Here is a 23,272-nt window from a genome sequence, read left to right as displayed (position 1 = left end):
AGTACGTTATAAAAAGGCTATATATACAGCTAAGAAAAATACAAGTGTTGCAAAACAAAAGAGTATCCACCCACGTATTGATCTGCCGCCAGATTCATATCCATATACTGTGGTGTTGTCTGGGGTACCTGAGATAAGTAATGGCAAAATAGAAACTTATCCAGAGTTAAAAAATAAGGTTACCTTCTGGCTGAATAGGAATAGGCCCGCCCCCCGGCTAACATACATGGTGAAATTTTGCATGTGCGAAAAGTAAGCTGGGTGGGACATAGACCAAAGGACTTGGTTGGCGACTGCATTATTGTCAACTTCAGAGATAGACGGGTGGTGAAACATATTTGTGATTGGTATCATCGAAAATGAGATGGCGGTATACAAACTTTCGACTTAAGCTACTTTTATCCTTCTTCTCTTTTTTCTCCAGCTAATGTTTGTCAGGCCCAGTGTGGAGGTTTTATGGCTGTACATAGAAATGATTTCAATAGTCCAACATTTAATAGATATGATATGCTCAGTGGGTTAGACGGGGTAGATTGACTTGGATGTGGCCATCGCATTGTTAAATCTGCGCCTAACCCTGCAAATGAAAAATGTCTTATTGTGAATGTCCCTGAAGCAGTAGACTGTCCTCAGGTAGATTGCAGTGTGAGATCTGGGTCAATTAACTTTGAAGAGCCTGGTGCAGTGAAGGAAAGCGGCGTAGTTGTGAACAAATTGCCAGGAAACAAAAATGATACTTCTGGTATTATGGGCAGTCTGGATATATTATCCAATACGGGCAGGTGGTTGCTAATGTTTTGGAATGTCGCAGGCTTAAAAACGAAAATTTCCAATCAAATGTGGGTCAACATTGTAAATAAATACGACATAGTGAGCTTGCAATAAACTTGGACTACAGAGGCTCTCCATTTGTGTGGTTTTAAAACTCTGTTTTCACCGGCAATAAGTTCAGTACATGGCAGGGCCAAAGGGGGGTTGTCCACTTATGTATAAAACTTATTTAACTGTAAAACTGAGATAGCTGTCAACAAGAGACATTATCACATGGTTAAGATACACATCGATAATATGTTCTGCTTGATTATCGTTAATTTTTATAATAATGTTCCTGCTGGGGACATGGAAGAATCGATGAAAGCTTTGGGTACCGATATGAAATGTTTGATGGGGGGGAAGATCCAAAGAAGTTTTTGTTGTTTGGGGAGGGGATTTTAATTAAACTGATCTGGGGTATTTTAGAAAGTTCAGATATCGCGGGTGCACTGCCTCAATTCCTACGTTACAGTGTGTTGAGGGAATGGTCGATGCGTAGTGCGTAAAGAGCAGGCGGAAAACACCCTTAACCACCTGAAAAAAGTCAAAGACTAACCATAAATACACAGCTGTGCTCTCGCAACTACAATAATATGTTACAACAAATAGTACAATGACCAATGTAATATGATGAACAGAAGCAGAATCTTTCGTGTGTTTCTTATCACAGCAAGGTGATGGTTTATTGTGTCCAGACTTGAGGAATGTCACAGTAAGCCGACACGTGTTTCGTCGTGTACAGTTGAGTCAACACGACTCTTCAGGGCTTTCAACTCAACTTGGTTGAGAATAGTCTGGACCTTGTAGTTGAGGTCTATGTAAGTGGATTTGGAGAGAGACACTAAGTCTTAGAACAGGTTAGTGACTGAGTAGGAATGGTATATCCAGTGGAGTCACGTGCAAACAGCAATGTTTGCCATTATATTCCGCCCTATTAGGTAGGTCAAATTCTTCAAGTGTTAGCACTGAATACGTGTGCGTATCAGGCAGTAACCGGGAGGGGATCCTTCTGTGGAAATGCTTCGGGAAACGGGTTCGTTTCCTCCTTAGCGTAGTGCCGTAGTGCGGTATCCCTCCTCTTTTGGTTCCCGGTCGGCGTCTCTCGTGTACGGATGTTCATCATATTACATTGGTCATTGTACTATTTGTTGTAACACATTATTGTAGTTGCGAGAGCACAGCTGTGTAATGAGGGGATTTTAATTGTTCTCTATGCAGATCTAGAGAAAAAGGGACATGTGGTATAATGCTGAATAATGATACCAGTATAAGCCATTTTGAACACTCTACATGTGGGGACCTCCTGAATGAAATCATGTTTTCTTGCGACATGGGTCTCGCAAATAGAATTTGCAAAGTTGAAGTCCCTTTTTGTCCCACCTTTAATGGCAGAGGAGCCTTCTCAACAATAGATTTCATATTGATATCGGCTAGATATGGAGGACTGGTTCAAACTTTTAATACTCTAGACAGTGCATTGAGTGACCATTTCCCTATAAGCATGGAAGTTTTAAATTTATATAATAACCATGTTAGAAACAAAATGCCAAGGCAAAAAGTAGATAATATTGCCTTGAATAGACAAAACGGCTACTCCCTAAAGTGGTCTAAGGTGGTTCCTGAGGATTTTCTTTTCAATTTAATTAAGAAATGCAATTCCAGTATTAATGTCTGCCTGGATGAAAATTCGGATGATTTTGTGATAATGACAAATTTTATTATGATTATTGCCTCAAACATTAAAAATAGCCTTTGGGTGGATATGAGAAACTCCTATGAGAAATCAGTGGGATGGTTTGATACAGCTTGCACCAAGGCTTATTCTAAACTCAAGCATGCCTTAAACGCCCCAGTTAAAGATCGGATTTTAATCAGGGAGTTGCGTAAGGTCTATAATAGGACCTTGAAAAAGAGAAAGGATATTCTTAAAAAGGAAGCTTGGGATTCCATGTGTGAGGCATCTTCAAACAGAGACACTGCAGCTTTTTGGCTAGCAGTTAATGCCCCTTTTTTAACTGATAAAAATAAGGCTAGAGTAGAAATAGCCATTACTGAGGATGAATGGGCAAAGCATTACGCAGAATTATATAGTGCTCCGAGACCTTTGGAGCCAATATTACCTCAGTGCCAAGTGGTTGATGAAACCACACATACTAACAATAATTTGGACCTGGGTATTTCCCTGAATGAAGTAATTTGAAGTATTAAAGCCAGTTCGGGAGGAGAGGCCCCGGGTCCCGATGGGGTCCCGGTTGACCTGTATAAAAGTAATACGGACATATGGGGCCAACTTCTTACACAATTGTTTATTGCAGCCTGTTTTATTGGTCTTCTACCATCATGGTATGAGTCTATTATTGTCCCTATTTTTAAAAAGGGAGATAGGGTGAGCTGTTTATGCTACCGCCCTATATCACTGTTGGACTCATCCATTAAGATTTTTTGGCCGTGTGATTTTAAATAGACTGCAAGTTTGGGCTGAGGAACACTCAATAATTAGTGATCTTCAATATGGGTTTAGGAAAGGCCTCGGTACCATTGACCAGGCCCTTAAGTTGCACATCCTTATAGAAAAATACATCAAAGTTAAGGGAAGTCACATATTTTTAACCTTTGTTGACTTGACGTCAGCTTTTGACTGCGTCACTGATAGTAAACTTTGGCTGATTTTGGAGAAACTTGGGGTGGAGAATATCATTATTAACTTTCTTAGGGAGCTCTATGTGGGGGCTTCAGCCAGAGTTAGGTATGGCAGATAGGGAGAGTGTACCAAGACCTTCGCCATTGCAAGAGTAGTGCGGCAGGGCCGCATCCTTGCCTCATTTCTATTCACAATTTATATAAACGATTTGGAAAAAACATTGTTACGGAAGTGCAGGGACATGCTTATGATAGCTAGTAGATCTATCCCTGCACTCCTATATGCCGATGACGCGGTCTTGATGGCCAGGACGCCCTTGGCCATGCAAAGGATGGTTACATTTTTTTCACAATTCATGACCAACATGGATTTGAGAATGAATTGTACTAAGACATTCTGCAAGAATTGGTGACCTGGGTCAGATAAGAAGAAGAAAGCAATGTATATTAACTCAAAATCATTGGATTTTAGCCCAACTTTCCCACACTTAGGTGTATTGTTTGACCAATCTGGCCTATGGAATAGTGCAATAAAGAGAAGGATGCTGTTATTTTGTAAATCGATAATGGCCCTGAAAAATGTTAGTAAAAAGATGGGCAAAAAAACAATTAGTGAACTTTTAACTATTTATAGAGCAACTTGTGTAGCAATCACCATATATGGGGCAGGAATATGGGGTTACGCAAATGTTAAATCGTTGCAGGTAGTGGAAAACATTTTTACGAGATACATCCTATCAGTCCCTGATAGTGTTTCAACGTACGTTTGCCAAGCTGAACTGGGCCAACCATATATTGAAGACATTATTAGGGTTGCACTGGTTCTCCTGTGGCATGGGGTCTGGACCGTCGAGGAGTGCGCTTTTAATTGTTCTATTGTGAGGGACTCGATGAGCCTTGAAAATGGCGGCAAGATGTGATGGTTAAGCTACGCAAAGATGTTTCTTACAAAAATAGGCCACCATGATTGTTATGAGAATCCAGTATCGCTGTGCCATGTAACTAGAAAAGACCTCAGAAATAGTTACATGAAGTATCTGGGTGAGCGCAGAAACGATGTTGAAATGACAAAAAAGACTGGTCGTGCACCAACTAATAATGACCTCGAATAACATGCAACCTTACGTTAAGCTACACATGAGCGATTTTGAAAGGTTTTTATTAATACGTTTTAGGGTAAATCTTGTATTTAGATTCTTGAGTTTTCCAAATAGGAAAAATTGGTCAAAGCAACTTAGTAAATGCCCATGTGATGAGGTGTCTGAACAATCAGGCATCCATATCTTGTTTTTCTGTTTATTGTACACAGTTCGTAGGAAAAGATGAATTGTTCCCATTTTGAAGATCATGGAGGTAAATTAGTGTTGTCCTGCTTTTTTAGCTATTTAAAGATTATGATAACATATTAACTGTTGCATCTGTTATTGTGTTTCTTAAAAAAAAATTGATTCCAGAAATCTATTTATTAATGAAATGTAACACGTATGTATTTTAATTGTGATATTAATTGTACTTTTATGGTTTTACTTTGCATTATAACCAAATAAAGTTAATATTGAAATGAATGAATGACTCTTATAAACACCCCAGTCCACAGTCATACCTAACAGTATATCTCAGAAACTTTTATATACAAGCATTTGCAATGCAATAGGTCTCGCATTAGGAAAGTGTGAGCTATTGGTATTGTAAATGACAATTTTGTATAATATGTGTTGGCTTTAAAATTATTGAAATTAATAGCATTGTTATTCACAAAGCCAATAGCAACCACTTTCCTAATTCGAGTCCTATTAGATATGACAATGCTTGTTGGTAGAAAGCAAGGACAGTGCTGTCGTGGTGCTGAGTGATGCTGTTGTGGTTGGGCTGAGTGATGTGGTGGTGTATTAGAGTGATGCAGTGGTGTCCCAAAGTTATGTGGTGGTGTCCCAGCGTGATGTGGAGGTGTCCCAGCGTGATGTGGTGGTGTCCCAGCATGATGTGGTGGTGTCCCAGCGTGATGTGGTGGTGTCCCAGCGTGCTGTGGTGGTGTCCCAGCGTGATGTGCTGGTGTCCCAGCGTGATGTGGAGGTGACCCTGAGTGATGCCTCAGAGTGATGTGGTGGTGTCCCAGAGTGATGTGGTGGTGTCCCCGAGTGATGTGGTGGTGTCCCAGAGTGATGTGGTGGTGTCCCTGAGTGATGTGGTGGTGTCCCAGAGTGATGCGGTGGTGTCCCAGAGTGATGCGGTGGTGTCCCAGAGTGATGTGGTGGTGTCCCAGAGTGATGCGGTGGTGTCCCAGAGTGATGTGGTGGTGTCGCAGAGTGATGTGGTGGTGTCCCAGAGTGATGCGGTGGTGTCCCAGAGTGATGCGGTGGTGTCCCAGAGTGATGTGGTGGTGTCCCAGAGTGATGTGGCGGTGTACCAGAGTGATGTGGTGGTGTACCAGAGTGATGTGGTGGTGTCCCAGAGTGATGTGGCGGTGTACCAGAGTGATGTGGTGGTGTCCCAGAGTGATGTGGTGGTGTCCCAGAGTGATGTGGTGGTGTCCCAGAGTGATGTGGTGGTGTCCCAGAGTGATGTGGTGGTGTCCCAGAGTGATGTGGCGGTGTACCAGAGTGATGCGGTGGTGTCCCAGAGTGATGCGGTGGTGTCCCAGAGTGATGCGGTGGTGCCCCAGAGTGATGCGGTGGTGTCCCAGAGTGATGTGGTGGTGTCCCAGAGTGATGTGGTGGTGTCCCAGAGTGATGTGGTGGTGTCCCAGAGTGATGTGGTGGTGTCCCAGAGTGATGTGGCGGTGTACCAGAGTGATGTGGTGGTGTCCCAGAGTGATGTGGTGGCGTCCCAGAGTGATGCCCGTGAATGATGCAGTGGTGTCCCAGAGTGAAGTGGTGGTGTCCCAGAGTGATGTGGCGGTGTACCAGAGTGATGTGGTGGTGTACCAGTGTGATGTGGTGGTGTACCAGAGTTAGTGATGTGGTGGTGTACCAGAGTTATGAGGTGGTGTCCCAGAGGGATGTGGTGGTGTCCCAGAGTGATATGGTGGTGGTGTGAGGCGTGCAGCAGTGTGAGGCGTGCAGAAGTGTGTGGCGTGCAGCAGTGTGTGGCGTGCAGCAGTGTGTGGCATGCAGCAGTGTGTGGCGTGCAGCAGTGTGTGACGTGCAGCAGTGTGTGGCGTGCAGCAGTGTGTGGCGTGCAGTAGTGTGTGGCGTGCAGCAGTGTGTGGCATGCAGCAGTGTCAGGCGTGCAGCAGTGTGAGGCATGCAGCAGTGTGAGGCGTGCAGCAGTGTCAGGCGTGCAGCAGTGTCAGGCATGCAGCAGTGTGTGGCGTGCAGCAGTGTGTGGCGTGCAGCAGTGTGTTTCGTGCAGCAGTGTGTGGTGTGCAGCAGTGTGAGGTGTGAAGCTGTATGAGGCATGCAGCGTGCAGCAGTGTGAGGCGTGCAGCAGTGTGTGGCATGCAGCAGTGTGAAGCGTGCAGCAGTGTGAGGTGTGCAGCAGTGTGAGGCGTGCAGCAGTGTGTGGCATGCAGCAGTGTGTGGCATTCAGCAGTGTGTGGCATTCAGCAGTGTGTGGCATGCAGCAGTGTGTGGCGTGCAGCAGTGTGAGGCATGCAGCAGTGTGTGGCGTGCAGCAGTGTGAGGCGTGCAGCAGTGTGAGGCATGCAGCAGTGTGAGGCGTGCAGCAGTGTGAGGCGTGAAGCAGTGTGAGGCGTGTAGCAGTGTTTGGCGTGCAGCAGTGTTTGGCGTGCAGCAGTGACAGGCGTGCATCAGTGTGAGGCGTGCATCAGTGTGAGGCGTGCAGCAGTGTGAGACGTGCAGCAGTGTGTGGCGTGCAGCAGTCTGTGGCGTGCAGCAGTGTCAGGCGTGCAGCAGTGTCAGGCGTGCAGCAGTGTCAGGAGTGCAGTAGTGTGAGGCGTGTAGAAGTGTGTGGCGTGCAGCAGTGTGTGGCGTGCAGCAGTGTGTGGCGTGCAGCAGTGTGTTTCGTGCAGCAGTGTGTGGTGTGCAGCAGTGTGAGGTGTAAAGCTGTATGAGGCATGCAGCGTGCAGCAGTGTGAGGCGTGCAGCAGTGTGAGGCGTGCAGCAGTGTGAGGTGTGCAGCAGTGTGAGGCGTGCAGCAGTGTGTGGCATGCAGCAGTGTGTGGCATTCAGCAGTGTGTGGCATGCAGCAGTGTGTGGCGTGCAGCAGTGTGAGGCATGCAGCAGTGTGTGGCGTGCAGCAGTGTGAGGCGTGCAGCAGTGTGAGGCATGCAGCAGTGTGAGGCGTGCAGCTGTGTGAGGTGTGCAGCAGTGTGAGGCGTGTAGCAGTGTTTGGCGTGCAGCAGTGTTTGGCGTGCAGCAGTGACAGGCGTGCAGCAGTGTGAGGCGTGCAGCAGTGTGAGGCGTGCAGCAGTGTGAGACGTGCAGCAGTGTGTGGCGTGCAGCAGTGTCAGGCGTGCAGCAGTGTCAGGCGTGCAGCAGTGTCAGGAGTGCATTAGTGTGAGGCGTGTAGCAGTGTGAGGCGTGCAGAAGTGTGTGGCGTGCAGCAGTGTGTGGCGTGCAGCAGTGTGTTTCGTGCAGCAGTGTGTGGTGTGCAGCAGTGTGAGGTGTGAAGCTGTATGAGGCATGCAGCGTGCAGCAGTGTGAGGCGTGCAGCAGTGTGTGGCATGCAGCAGTGTGAGGTGTGCAGCAGTGTGAGGTGTGCAGCAGTGTGAGGCGTGCAGCAGTGTGTGGCATGCAGCAGTGTGTGGCATACAGCAGTGTGTGGCATGCAGCAGTGTGTGGCATGCAGCAGTGTGTGGCGTGCAGCAGTGTGAGGCATGCAGCAGTGTGTGGCGTGCAGCAGTGTGAGGCGTGCAGCAGTGTGAGGCATGCAGCAGTGTGAGGCGTGCAGCAGTGTGAGGCGTGCAGCAGTGTGAGGCGTGCAGCAGTGTGTGGCGTGCTTCAGTGTGTTTCATGCAGCAGTGTGTGGTGTGCAGCAGTGTGAGGTGTGAAGCTGTATGAGGCATGCAGCGTGCAGCAGTGTGAGACGTGCAGCAGTGTGTGGCGTGCAGCAGTGTGAGGCGTGCAGCAGTGTGAGGCGTGCAGGAGTGTGTGGCATGCAGCAGTGTGTGGCATGCAGCAGTGTGTGGCGTGCAGCAGTGTGTGGCGTGCAACAGTGTGAGGCGTGCAGCAGTGTGAGGCGAGCAGCAGTGTGAGGCATGCAGCAGTGTGAGGCGTGCAGCAGTGTTTAGCATGCAGCAGTGTGAGGCGTGCAGCAGTGTGAGGCGTGCAGCAGTGTGAGGCATGCAGCTGTGTGTGGCGTGCAGCAGTGTGTGGCGTGCAGCAGTGTGTGACGTGCAGCAGTGCGAGGCGTGCAGCAGTGTGAGGTGTGCAGCAGTGCGAGGCGTGCAGCAGTGCGAGGCGCGCAGCAGTGTGAGGCGTGCAGCAGTGTGAGGCGTGCAGCAGTGTGTGGCGTGCAGCAGTGTGAGGCGTGCAGGAGTGTGTGGCGTGCAGCAGTGTGTGGCATGCAGCAGTGTGTGGCGTGCAGCAGTGTGAGGGGTGCAGCAGTGTGAGGCGTGCAGCAGTGTGAGGCGTGCAGCAGTGTGAGGCGTGCAGCAGTGTGAGGCGTGCAGCAGTGTTTAGCATGCAGCAGTGTGAGGCGTGCAGCAGTGTGAGGCGTGCAGCAGTGTGAGGCATGCAGCTGTGTGTGGCGTGCAGCAGTGTGTGGCGTGCAGCAGTGTGTGACGTGCAGCAGTGCGAGGCGTGCAGCAGTGTGAGGCGTGCAGCAGTGTGTGGCATGCAGCAGTGTGAGGCGTGCAGCAGTGTGAAGTGTGCAGCAGAATGAGGCATGCAGCAGTGTGAGGCATGCAGCCTGCAGCAGTGTGTGGCGTGCAGCAGTGTGAGGCATGCAGCAGTGTGAGGCGTGCAGCAGTGTGAGGCATGCAGCAGTGTTTGGCATGCACCAGTGTTTGGCATGCAGCAGTGTTTGGCATGCAGCAGTGTGAGGCGTGCAGCAGTGTGTGGCGTGCAGCAGTGGGTGACGTGCAGCAGTGCGAGGCGTAATGCAGTGTGAGGCGTGCAGCAGTGTGTGGCGTGCAGCAGTGTGTGGCGTGCAGCAGTGTGTGGCGTGCAGCAGTGTGAGGCGTGCAGCAGTGTGAAGTGTGCAGCAGAATGAGACGTGCCGCAGTGCGAGGCATGCAGCCTGCAGCAGTGTGTGGCGTGCAGCAGTGTGAGGCATACAGCAGTGTGAGGCATGCAGCAGCGTGAGGCGTGCAGCAGTGTGTGGCGTGCAGCAGTGTGAGTCGTGCAACAGTGTGAGGTGTGCAGCTGTGTGAGGCGTGCAGCTGTGTGAGGCATGCAATGTGCAGCAGTGTGTGGCGTGCAGCAGTGTGAGGCGTGCAGCAGTGTGAGGCATGCAGCAGTGTGAGGCATGCAGCAGTGTGAGGCGTGCAGCAGTGTGTGGCGTGAAACTGTGCAGCACTGTGAGGCGCGAAGAATAATGCGAGCTAACAAAAGCAGGGAAGCTAGACTAAAACAAAACCCAAAACATCGCCTCATGCCGAAAGCAAATCTGTTACTGCTGGCGGGGGTAGGAGGGAGGGGGTTGTAGAGTATATAAAGGTGACTTCGTACATTATGGGAATGCTTGCATGTTGATTAAAGTGCAGGCCATGGTTGAAGAAGCAGCACAGACGTGCTACCTTTATAGGAGGAGTGGTTCTGCCTTTTGTTGCCGACACCGTGCAGTGGCCACAGTTAATGTGTGGTGCAGAGTGGCAGCACGTCGTGGAGCCTCAGAGCAGAGTTGGCTCTCGCAAATAGAAATTCCTCTGTTGTCTCTGTGTTTATTTCGGTTGTAATGCAAGGAAAACCAAGTTTAAGATGGAAGGACTAGTGCATTGTCGCATGTACCAATGTGGGCACTAATCAGGAAATTCGATAAAAAATATAAGTGGTCTGGTGTGAAAGATGAAGCGGGCGGCCGTGAATAGGTGCTGCACTGATTAAGTGAAAGGAAACACAAATACTTGCATGCAGAACTTATAATGGGAGAAGTTTGTATGCCACAAGTAATCATGGTGATCCATGGGGGTGAACAAATAACAACAAGCTCTTGGCATTGCTGTGGTGGGGGCGGGGGAGCGGAGTGGGAACGCATGCCTTTGAAGTCTGATGCGGGGGCGGGGAGCGGCAGCCTTTGAAGTGTGATGTGAGGCACAGACAAATGGTGGTGTGACGTGGCTGGTTTGTGCGCGTGCATAGCTCACATGAACTGTGCGTGATCCGCAAGTTTGGTAGAGTTTTTGAAGTGCCTAATATACTCTCGTCTAGTCGAGACCTAAAAACAAGTTGCTTTATCTTCGCTTTAGTTTGTCTCAAACACTTGACTGCCACCAACATGAAGAACGCTTGACTCACATTTTAGCGATTTGTTCTATGATACTAATTGAAAGCAAGGTTCTGTTCCAGAATAATTTGAACCAGCGTGGTATTAGAATTGAGATGACATGCAATATTCTTCTGTTTGAAGTGCGAAACCCCCCAAGTGAGTGCAGCCTTCATAAAATTCATTAGAAAAGCGGACCGCTTATTGACAGCAAAAGAATCCAAGACTGCTCCTCAGTCAACACAAAAAACAATTCGAGCTTATAACACAGGTTAGTGATATTGCCTTAATTTATGCAGGGCCGGACTGGCTGTATTGGGCGCCTAGTGTTTTCCCAGTGGGCTGCAAGGGTGGGGGCCGGAGTTAGACCAGGGAGGGGCGGAACGTTTTTTTTACTTGGGGCCGGTTTTACAGCAGTGCTACAATATCAGCCCCCTGGAACAGAAGCAGCAGCAGTGTTCACTCCGCGGCCAGTCCTATATAATTGCCAGGGCTGGTTTCCGTTTTTAGGGGCTCATTACAATGGTGGGTGGGCATCAGTGGCCCACCATCGTTGCAGTGCTGGGACCGCCCGCCAGACCTGCAGCAGTCCCACCACACATATTAGGGTGTGCCTGCCATAGTGTCAGGCTCATCCTGTGCTTTTAACATTGCGGACGATGCTGCTGGCTGCAGCACTGTACGCAATGTTGAAAGAGCATGCACTGCATTATCCTACACCACACGGAAGGCACCACGCGGTGCCTTGCACTTGGTGCTTGGGAACCCCCCAGTGCACCCCCAACACAGAGGGGGCTCGCAACGGGCCCCCAAATCCAGCCTCCCTATGCTGTATGTTTGAGGCAGGATAACCGCCAAAAAAGACAGACGGAAAGGGATTCCGTAATCGCTGCAATGCTGCCCTGTGTCCTGGTTCATCAAGGCAGGCGGAAAAGGACTGCTTTGCGGAACCGAGGCGGACAAACTTACTGTCCGCAGCAGACCCATTGGGCTTCTCACTGCCATCCTAATTTAGTGGTGAGAATTTCCTGTGTGATGGCGGCATCATAATGAGCCTCTTAGTCCGGCCCTGCTTTCTTGAGTGCAGTGTGCATTTTTACCCCAGGATATATAGCGAGTATGAATGCAGGACCATGGCAATACCACCTACACTAGAGTACAATTTTATCTCTGCACTTTATGGCGAAATTTGCACAAACACATCTGCTCTTTAATCTGTAAGCACTGAAGAAACAATATAAGATGCTGTGAGAAGCCCCTAACAAGACTAGCAATATGAATATAAGGCATATTCACGGCTAACAGTGTCAGTTTTCATGACTACTTGTTTTTTCCATTTTATATGCTTGGTTTGCACCAACCAACTTCTCTGCATTTTTTAAAGGGAAAAGCTACAACATCAGGCGCGAGAGCGGCACGTATAACGGAGCAATTAAATGGTAAAAGGCCAGTCCGTGCACTCTCCTTTAACTTCTCCCTGCCCCTCATTCTAAAACTATTTGTTTGTAAAAGCCCATGGGCGATGCACCCATTAGTTTTTTATGTCCATTTATAACAGGTCTTTTAATTATTTTAATATTGAAATGTGTGCACTGTGTTGTAAAACATGTTTTATGGCTCCAACTAACTGAAATAATCATATTTTGACTTTGGGGTTCACCTCGCAAAAAGGGGCATTTTCCAACACAACGATTAAGAGTTTCCCTACCCTGAACCATTAAACCCATGTGGGACCCAGATCCCATTCCCAGACCTGCCAACTCAAAGGGCTTTGCCATATGTCAGACTATCTCGGCTCACTGCGCACAGTCTCCTGGTGAAGAGCCAATATAAGACAGAGTGAGCACAGTAGATGTTCCTAATGCATTCCCTCACCTTGGAAAACTTGCAATCGGGTGAGGATGGGTATCATTCCTGTTGGACCCGGCCCTTTGGGCAGGTTCACCCCTAGACTTTTTGCTTTTTCCTAGCCTGTTTCTGGAACCTGGTGTTGGTGATTCTAGGCCTCTGCGCACTTTTTTCACTGTGGTACAGTGTAAAGTGCTTGAGCTCTCTGTATGAAGAGTGAGTGACCTGCCCTCCCATAGGAATGAATGGGGAATATGTATGCCCATGGTAGTTCCTGTTGTGTGGGGAGTGCAGGGGTCGAGTTTGATATGTGTGAACTCGTGAGAATGAATGCTGCAAAATGATGTATGCAGCATGACTGTGTCTAGTCTAGAAGTACCACTTTTGGAAGTTGGCATAATTGTGTAAGTTGGTGCTAGCGTGTGATTGGCTGGTGAGTCTGCCCAGGAGTGCCTGGACCTGCTGGTGGATGGACTGTCCGGTTTGAGTAGGACAGGGTCTGCAGGGTCTGCAAGGCCCCAGAGGAGGGGGGCTGAGTCAGCCGTGGATGAAAGGCCCCTCTGCTGTCAGGGATGGGAGGAAAGAGCGTCTGGTGGTGCCGGGCCGTGCCTGTCGCCCACCCTGCTAGCTCTCCTTCCTGACGGCCCACTGTCACCTCTGGCCCTGAAGCTGTCAGGAAGACGAAAACCAGAAACATTCCAGCACTCAGGGTCCCTTGCACGAAGTACTTCAAAGGCATTCCTGTATATAAGAAGGAGCTGTGTCTCCCTCCAACTGGTTCTTGTTCTAGCTCTTGTGGCTGACTTGGATCTACCAGGGGTGGGCGCTGCCCAGCCCCTGGGTGCCTGGATTCCTGGACTCCTGGGGGACCCTTCTGCCCTGCCTGGGCTGAAGGGGGGACTTGGCTTTGCCCCTGGGGAAGCTCTGGGACCCTGGCAGCATGGAGAAGCTGCCTTTTCCTGGGGAGAGCGCTGGAGTTGATTTCTAGCGCCTGGAGGCGCTGTGCTTCCCCCTGAGCGCCTGGGAGCGCTCTAGCTGCTGTCTAGCGCTTTGGAGCACTTCATTTCCCCCAAGCGCTTGAGAGCGCCTTCTCTGGACTTTGTAGCGCTGAGGAGCGTTTTCCCTGCTCGTTTATAGCGCTGGACGCGCTGAAGATTCCTGCCTGCATGGATTTAATCAATTACGAGTGCCCACCTCGATCTGCCTTGTAGAAAAACAAGCCACGAACGGGCCGCGACCTGATTGGCCGTCCCTCGGCAGGAGCCGCGCTCTGATTGGCCGTGGCAGGAGGCCTGTCCCCGAGAGCCGCGCTCCGATTGGCCGAAGAAGGCGTGTCACTGGGGGCTCGCCGAAGGAGCTGCGATGGGATTGGCCCATCGCTCGTGACCTGCAGTGAGAGGAGGAAGAAAGCGCCGAGACGCATGGCGGCCGGTTAACAGGGCTCCCGTGTGCCGAGGGAGCCCTGCAGCGAGAGAAGAGATTGCCCCGGGAGCCTGGCTGGCTCCAATCTGCGTCCCGGTCCCGAGACGGGGGACCGGGCCAAGCGAGGAGAGTCTGGGAGGAGCCGGAGCTCCTCCGTGGCCGCCGAGCCCGCCCCCGTCGCACAGGAAAGCCGGTGAGTGCAGAGCGGTGGGGGCGCGAGGCCCTGGCTGGTGCCTGCCCCTACCGCAGCCGGCGAGAGTGAGCCGCCGCCCGGAGGAGCCCCGCCCCAGAGTCCGGTGAGTAGGAAGGGCTGGGGGGGCTCCGTCCAGCCTCTGATGGTGCCGATTGAGGCACAGAGTCAGGGCGGCCCCGATTGGCAGCGGGTCGCCCCAACGGTTGAGAGCCCCAAGAGGGGCAGGGGGCATTTTATGTCTTTGAGTTCCCCGAGTGGGACTCCAATGAAGGGGGCCTATCGGGGCATATTGTCGTTGCCCGTCCCTAAAGGGGCCCAGTTGTGTCCGAAGCCACGAGGGCTTCAAGGGCGGCCCCAGTTGGCAGCGGGTCGCCCCAACGTTGTCCAGAGCCAGGAGAAGGCTCGAGGGGGCAGGTTTGCAGAGCCTGAGGGCTCCAACGTTTGGCCACAGTGTCTGTTTTAGAGCCTGTGTGGCTCCAGCATGGCGCAGTTTGCGCCCAAGGGTCAGTGAGGACCCTGTCGCAGTTTATTTTATTGTTCTCCAGGTGCCCAGCACTTAGTGGGCACCTGCCACGTTTAGGCTTTTTGAACTTCGAGACTGGCGCTGCATGGCAGCGCACCCTGACACTGAGACTCAGGGCGTCTGAGCCCCAACAAGGCCGTTGGCCTAGGGACTGCCACAGGTGGTGGCTTATGTGAGTTTGCGTAATGGTATGGTTATTGCACCTCTGAATGTGATCTTTTGCATCATGTGTTCTTCCTGCACCTCTGAAGGTTTTTAGGCCTCATGTGATTTTTGCGCTATTGCTTTACTCTTGACACCTCTGAATGTTTTATGCATTATGTGTCTTTCTTTTTATGCGCTGCACCTCTGAATGTTTAGTCATCATGTGTCTTCTTGCGCTGCACCCCTGAATGTATTTTGATTGCATCATGTGCTCTGTCCTGAACACCGCTGAATGTGTAGGTCTATACATCATGTGTTTTCTTTCTTTACTACTCCTCTGAATGTATATTCATGCATCATGGGTAGTGTGTCCTGATTTATACCCCTAAGTGGATTTCATCCTTAGGTGGTTGTTCTTTCTAGTACAGGTGGTCCTAGTGAGGTCCTGGGTACCTGCGTGACATGCTCCTAAGGTGTTTAGGGTTGCGTAGTGTGTACTTACCTGTTCCCAGTAGTTACTGGACGTGATTCATAACTGTTACTTTGTGCTACAGTGATTTTATACTCTTTTAGTCTAAGTTCTGATAGTATTTCATTACTACTAAAGTGCTGATTGTGACAGTGGCCCTTGTGGCCCTGTCTTGTGAATAATCCCATGTGAATATTGCCCGTGCCAGTTGGCACCATGTATATGTGTGATTTTATCTGATGTGCTTTTACAATACAAAAGGTATTTTTATAATAACCTTGTGTGGAGTCTCTTTTGTGGTGTATCTAGTATGTTGTTGCTATAGTGCGCTGACGCAAATGCTTTACACATTGCCTCCGAGTTTAGCCTAGACTGCTCGTGCCAAGCTACCAAGGGGGTGAGCAGGGGTTATCTTGGCATGTGACTTCCTTGCCCTGACTAGATTGGTGGTTTCTGCCTGGCTTTGGCGTCAGCCTTAGCCTACCAGAAATAGCCAGTTCTAACAATTCCTTTATCATAATAGGGCCCCTAGAGGTGGAAGATAAGCCCAGAAAGAGAATGGCTGAAAATTGAAGGAAATGGCAGTACATCAGCAGGCCATCCCCAGTCAAAACAATCCACTTCTGCACCTGTGGCTGTGGCACAAGTGACCTCTCAGCCGTTAAAGACACCGGCAACCGGATCATCTGCACCAGACACAACAGAAACATTGGAGGCTGAAGAGGATTGGCTAGCTCGGCTTGGGTTTGGTTCTCAAAAGGTCAGAGGCACAGCAACAGCTAAGCAAAGTGGAGGAACCTTGGATGAGGACCTTGAGTCGATGGTAAAGGACTATCTGAATGACTCAACAGAGGTCTATGTTAATGCTGACCCATTGGCGTATTGGCATGGGAAAAAAGAATTGTGGCCACAGCTCACCAACCTGGCTTTAAACTACTTGTCTTGCCCACTCGCAAGCGTGTCTTCTGAACGTGTTTTCAGTGCTGCTGGTGGCATTGTAACTTCCAAACGGAGCCGCCTCTCGCCCAAAAATGTGGAGAGGTTAACAATGATCAAGATGAATCAGCACCTCATACCACCAGATTTCAGAGTACGAGAAAGCGCGCCGGATGAAGACGAGGTGGCCAGCAACATAGATGAGGGAATTTCTACTCTGTCAGGTGACACTGAGCTCACCCTGCCTGAATTCGCAGAGTATGATGACGAAGCCTTATTCTTTTTCCTGGACCGTGATACCGAGCCCTGAAAATGAGACAACGAATCAATAACTTTCATTTTCGTCCTTATTCACTTTTATTCCTGTGTGTCTGTCTTTCTTTGTTGTGCACAGTTAATACATTTCAAACTTTAATCAGATAATCACAAAAACAAGCCCATCAGCAGAACTGTCTTCACTGGTTTGCTAATTGATTTGAAGGTGCCGCAGTCTGCATTCCTCAGGTTCACAAGTTCAGAAGAACATGCTCCTCTATCCTCCTCCTCCAGACTCCTATTTCCATCAAAGCAGAGGGCTGGTTAACGCCCAATGAAGAAAGACTCAGCACTTGTGGGGGTGTTGTTCTACCTCTTTGCAGGTGAGTTGACAGCTCTGGGACCATTGTTGGGAAGCTCTAATACCGGATAAAAGTGGTTTGGACCAAATCCGAGGCGCAAATATTTAGTGTTTTTGCTGACTTGCTTGCCTTTGAGGTGCTCTTAGGGGGGGTTCCGTCTGTTTGTCGGTGAGTTTCGGGGTCTGTCAGCACTGCTGGGACACTCTAATCTTGATTGCATTTGCTTTTCAGGAAATCCGTGGTGGCAACCCTGACTTATGGCCTAGCTACGCAGCGCGTTTGGACCGAAGGCCGAGAAATATTGTAAGTGGGAGATGTTGCTTTTGGCCTGTTTGGGGGTGTTATGCTTTTTGGCGGGTGGGTTGGCGGGTCTTGGGGCATTCCTGGGAAGGTCTAATACCGGGTAGAAGTGGTTGGGACAAAATCCAGGCCGATTTTTTTGTTGTTGCTATTTCTGACATTTTGCTCAATGTAGCGTTTTCGGGGGCCTGTTTGGGGGGCTTCCTGGTGTTTGTGGGTGGGTTTCGGGGTCTGGGCGCACTGCTGGCTATATATACTTTACTTTGCAAGAGGTTTGAAGCAAATCCATGGTGGCAGAGGGGAGTTAGGGCCTAGGCGCAGAGCGCGAGCGGAGTGATTTGGGAAATTTGGAAAAAAATGACAAAGTCCCCATTTTTGTACTTTTGCTCTTTGGCTGTTTGGGGGTCTTCTACTCGTTTTCTCCTGGGTTAACGGCTCTGGGGCCATTGCTGGGAAGCTCTAATACCGGATAAAAGTGGTTTGGACAAAATCCACGCCAATTTTTTTTTTGCTATTTCTGACATTTTGCTCAATGTAGCGTTTTCGGGGGCCTGTTTGGGGGGCTTCCTGGTGTTTGTGGGTGAGTTTCAGGGTCTGGGAGCACTGCTGGGACACTCTAATCTTGATTGCATTTGCTTTTCAGGAAATCCGTGGTGGCAAACCGGACCTATGGCCTAGCTACGCAGCGCTTTTGGACCGAAGGCCGAGAAATATTGCAAGTATGAGATTTTGCTTTTGGCCTGTTTGGGGGTGTTATGCTTTTTGGCGGGTGGGTTGGCGGGTCTTGGGGCATTCCTGGGAAGGTCTAATACCGGGTAGAAGTGGTTGGGACAAAATCCAGGCCGATTTTTTTTGTTGCTATTTCTGACATTTTGCTCAATGTAGCGTTTTCGGGGGCCTGTTTGGGGGGCTTCCTGGTGTTTGTGGGTGAGTTTCGGGGTCTGGAGCACTGCTGGGACACTCTAATCTTGATTGCATTTGCTTTTCAGGAAATCCGTGGTGGCAAACCGGACCTATGGCCTAGCTACGCAGCGCGTTTGGACCGAAGGCCGAGAAATATTGCAAGTATGAGAATTTGCTTTTGGCCTGTTTGGGGGTGTTATGCTTTTTGGTGGGTGGGTTGGCGGGTCTTGGGGCATTCCTGGGAAGGTCTAATACCGGGTAGAAGTGGTTGGGACAAAATCCTCGCGGAAAAGCCTTTTGGCACTTTTTGTAACTTAGGGTTCGTTAGGGTTAGCCCTAGCTGCAGGATTGCATGTGTTTCGGGTGTTCTAGATTTTGCAACTGAGTTCTGGGGTCTTAGAACACTCGTGAGAATGTGTAATTTTGGTTGCAAGTCATTTGAAGAAAATCCATGGTGGGAAAGGGGGGATTTGGCATAGTTAAAGAAAGCCTTTGCCACTATTCTTAACTTAGGGTTCGTTAGGGTTAGCAGTATTTCTATTGCATGTGTTTGGGTGGGGGGGTTTTCGAGTCTTGGAGCGATGCTGGCTATGGATACTTTTGCTTGGTTGCTTGAAAGTGGTTTGAATGCAATCCACGGTGGGTAAGGGGGTACTTGGGCCTACTTTTACTTTCAAAGTACGTTTTGTCACCAGTTTTCTGCTAGGCCTCGTTTTTTGAGATTTGATTGGGGGTCTTCTACATTTTTGCGACTGGCTTTAGTAAGGGTCTGGGTGGGAGCACTGCTGGGAAGATCTAATTTTGTTCTAAAACACAGTTTACAGTACACCTAGCTTGAGGGGAAAGATCCGCTACATTAATTTGCCCATACTTATTTATCCTTCAAAAGGTGACTCAGACAGAGTACGCACTTTCAAAAATATTGTACTGTCTACTAGGAAAATCAAAGTGTGACTTTTTGCACTCCACAGCCTACATACCTTATATTTATTTATCAGTGGTGTTGTAATATTATATCACTTCCTGTTTTTCATTGAATAATTACAGGCCGGGTTTCAGTCTGTGCAATGGGGAAAAAAGGATGGAGTCAGGCTTCACATTAGCGAGCCACAATTCAGCATCAGGCAGGCAGTGGACAGGGTGTCTTCTGGTCACCAACATTGATGGACGAAGCGTCAGCTGCAATGGAGGAGTGCCGCTAATGAGAGGAATTTTTTTCTGCATGCAACTTACCTACCAAATTCAACAGGACAACTACAACAACATACAGATACAGTATCCTTTGTGTTTTTTCTCTGACTGTGACTGCATTTCTTGGATCTCTCTCTGCTTCTAAATTGATTCCTTAACACCTCACTTAGTCCACTCCACTATCACATCTGCACCACACATAGTCATTTGTAAGTGCTCCTACGTAATTCGCAAGTAGCAGCACGCCCCAGCCCGTAGAGGACTGGGATGGCCCCATTGATGAAGCATGTCACCAAGGGGCAACCCTGGTGAGTGAGGGGACACCTAGAAAAAGAGCAATTTCTCCTTTTCTATCTACTACACCTTCCAGACCAACCCCATTGAGTGTTGTGAATGGATTTATAGTGACCAGCAAGGCTCTCAGGTATCTGGCAACAGAGACCTTATGTTGAATATTGTTATCAATAATTCCACACACGCCCTGTACTGTCGCATTCTTTCTTCCACAGTTGTCGAAAGTACTACTTACTTTTCACTGACATGCATGCAGTAGTGCATGCACTTTCAAAGATTGATGGATAGGTTTGTACCCAAAGATTTCTTTATGTTCACAATTGTTTGTCCATGCTGTGCTATTTTTTCTTGTCTCCCAAAACCTTTTCCAAAAACCCCCGTACCCATCCATTTTTCAAACCCTAACCCTCTTCCCCCGGGCTGTGTGGTTTTGATTGATGTGTGACTAAATTACAGCAATAAATCCACACACTTGCTGGGGAGGATAAGGTGATAGCAACAGGCTGGTGAAGAAATCCGAGGATATATTCTTACTCTGCTTGATAAAGACCCATGGCTAATGTCAAAGAACTTCAACCAAATTAGTTATACTTTACCATTTGTTAGGCTACAATGTGGCACTGTTCTAGTGTACTTCTGTCACCTGCTATATTCTCTATTGTACCGTTGTATTGCTCAGGAGGACAAACCAGATTTCATTTTCTTTTTTTTCATAGGCATGCAACTGCCACTGTGTCACACCACTAGTACCACCGCTATGAGGAAATTTTATCCGCCCAGGATTGCCAACCTTATTCGCTGTTTCCCGTGGAGCCAGCCCTGGGCCTAGCCCTACTTGCAAACAGAAATTACAGGTAAGATAGGCGTTTGGTTGGAGGTAGTATAATGTAGTATTAGGAGAGACGAGAGATTGGATTGACGGTAGTACTACTAAAGTCCTAGGACTATTCAGGAAAACAAACTTACTGTTAAACCCCCACCCACCAGACTCAAAAGCAGTAAAAAACAGGTATGGTCAGATAAAGTTTCAAAAAGTATATTTTTATAGCCCTAACAAAATAATCTCCCGCAAGACCCTCCCTAACCCCAACGATTGTCCTTCAAAAATCCCCAAAAAACCCAACTCCCAATTCCCACCCCCCAAAAGTCTCTAAAAAAGGGGCAAGGGACACTATGGCAGGGTGCTGTTGGATTTAGCAGCCAGGGCATCATGCTCCTTGCGGAGGGTGGCAAGTTCGAAGCGGAGGCCCTCCACCGAGTTCTTATAGTTATGGACCTCCTGCTCCAGGTAGGACAGTCTTGCAAATCCTGTGAGGGGCAGCTGCTTTCTTTGCTGCTCGGCGGTGGCGTTTGGCTTTGGTAGCCCGGCTCCGTACCGCTGGAGCACTGCGCTGGCTGGCAGCCCGCACTGAGGAGGATGCAGCTGTCCCAGTGGACGTTATTGTTGTACCAGACTGCGTCTCCTCCTCTTCCAGGGCCACCAGCCGCTGATATTCAGCGACAGTGGCATCCAGCCTCCGTTGCCGGGCCATTCGAGCCAGCTCCTTCCTCCTTGATGGTGTCTTGGATTTGGAAGGAGCAACTACATGAAGAAAGAAAGACATAGTCTGTAACCAATGCTCCTTAAGATTAACACAAAATGATTGAGCAGAAAGTTGTCACAGTACAAGTAGCAAATTGAAAGCATAGTACATAACTATTGAGGACAGTATCTATGTAACCTCCGACTTCTTCATCCTTGCTCTAACATTAGTGGGAGTTTAAGGAACAAATTCTACGAGCACTATGGACTTCCATTACAGTCGACTATCACAGTACACCACTCTTATTCTTCTTCTTCTCTCTTGTTTAGGAAAATTGGTACGTTATCTTATGCAAGCCGGCATAATGCCAGCGCAGTGAACTTGCACCCGAGAAAAACAGACGCACACCATGGTGAGTGAGACAGACTTGCGTTACTGTACCGGTCCAGTACATGCAGGTGGTGAAGCTCTTACTTTTCTATTACGGGTGGCACTGAGAATACTCTGTTAAAAGGGCTACTGCTTAATTAATTTAGCTTTCACCCTACAGTGCAAATGAGTATTAGAAAAGGAAAATGAAGAAGCTAAATTATCTGATTATCTATCACTTCACATGGGATGTATTTGATGACATATGGGATGACTTTAGGTGCTTTGCTTATTATTGAGTGAACAGTGATACCCCCACACATGAATGACGTACTACTACTAAACTAAAGTTATTAAGCGAGGTAGGGAGTGTCCACCGTAATAACCGGATATATGCTGTGCTTACAGTTGCAATACAAACTACTGCTACTATTCATGGTAGTATTTGGACAACGTTACAACTTCTTTTCCTTGCCTTTCCTACACTGGAATGGACGTGCGGGTGCGGTGTTACATGCTCTTCAAAGTAACACTTAGTTCATCAGGTGACCGTCTACTCTCTCTAGATACACATATGCTATCTAAGATTCAGATAGTACCATGAATGATCCAGGCATCCATCCATTCAAAGTATATGCACACATACAGTTTCTGTCTCACCCACCCAGGCTGTTCTCCTTCCACCCATCCTTGCTTCATCATTCACCCAGCCATGCACCATACCATATTCTTTCCTTCCCAGCCACCTCGGGGACCAAGCAAACACATATCATTCTTCTTTGCCAGTCATCATTACATTTCTCGTCCTTCCACACTTACTTACACCCTTCTTTTGCTTTTCGTTCATCCCATCCATCAAGTCCACCTCAGATCTGATTGGGATTCTTCTCGCCAAAAACTTCACAGCTAAGTCGAAGTACATTTAGAGGAGGCTACTACCTGGTTTATTTATAATACACCCGTGCAGAAAGCACACTCTGCAGTCTTCAATCTCAATGACTAAGGAATGTATAGCTTACCTCTGCCCGCCACCACCGTGTGAACCCTCACAGGCATGTCCTTGTCCGGCACTTGCACCGCCTCCTCCCCAGAGTTGTCCTCCTCGTCCAATGCCACCACCACCTCCGCGCTGGCCCCGGCTCCAGATGTTCCACCTACAAAGTACATTTAATAATGTTAGAATACACCACTCACTACTATATAATATTTGGTCTAGGAGGAAGAAAGAAATGTGAAAAAAACAGTATACAATTTAATAATTTATGACTGTGTACTGTAAAGTAAAAATGTCCCTTTTTCCAGGGAAGGCTGTTGTCTTGCTGCACTTTTTGGCACAACTGATGAATGTTTGCTTTTTACTTTTTAACACGCACCACTTTTTCTCCTAACAGACAGAAGCTTGACTTCTAAGAACACGAGCAGGATCAAGTTCAAACCAGGTGAGAGCTCGGCTCGACCACAAGAAATGTGTCCAATTAATCGTCAGCACTAAGCACTTTTCCATTTTCAGTTACACGTTCACTTTTATGACAAACTTGATTTTAATAAATGTGTTTACTTTTAATAAAGCTTTTAAACTTAAATAGACTCTGTGGTTTTTGGTCCTCCAGACTAGAGTGGATGAGCTAAAGGTTTTGCAATTTTTGCAAGCATGAGTCCGTGCCTCTGGCATCGGTGACTTTGGGAGCTAAATGACTCTGCCACACTATCTAGTCAGTAAGGAGATTGGGGGTTCAACTACAAAGTCTGTTATCACTGAGG

Source organism: Lissotriton vulgaris, chromosome 9, assembly GCF_964263255.1.
Source record: "Lissotriton vulgaris chromosome 9, aLisVul1.2, whole genome shotgun sequence".
Lineage (NCBI taxonomy): Eukaryota > Metazoa > Chordata > Amphibia > Caudata > Salamandridae > Lissotriton > Lissotriton vulgaris.
Note: the sequence above shows the minus strand (reverse complement) of the source record.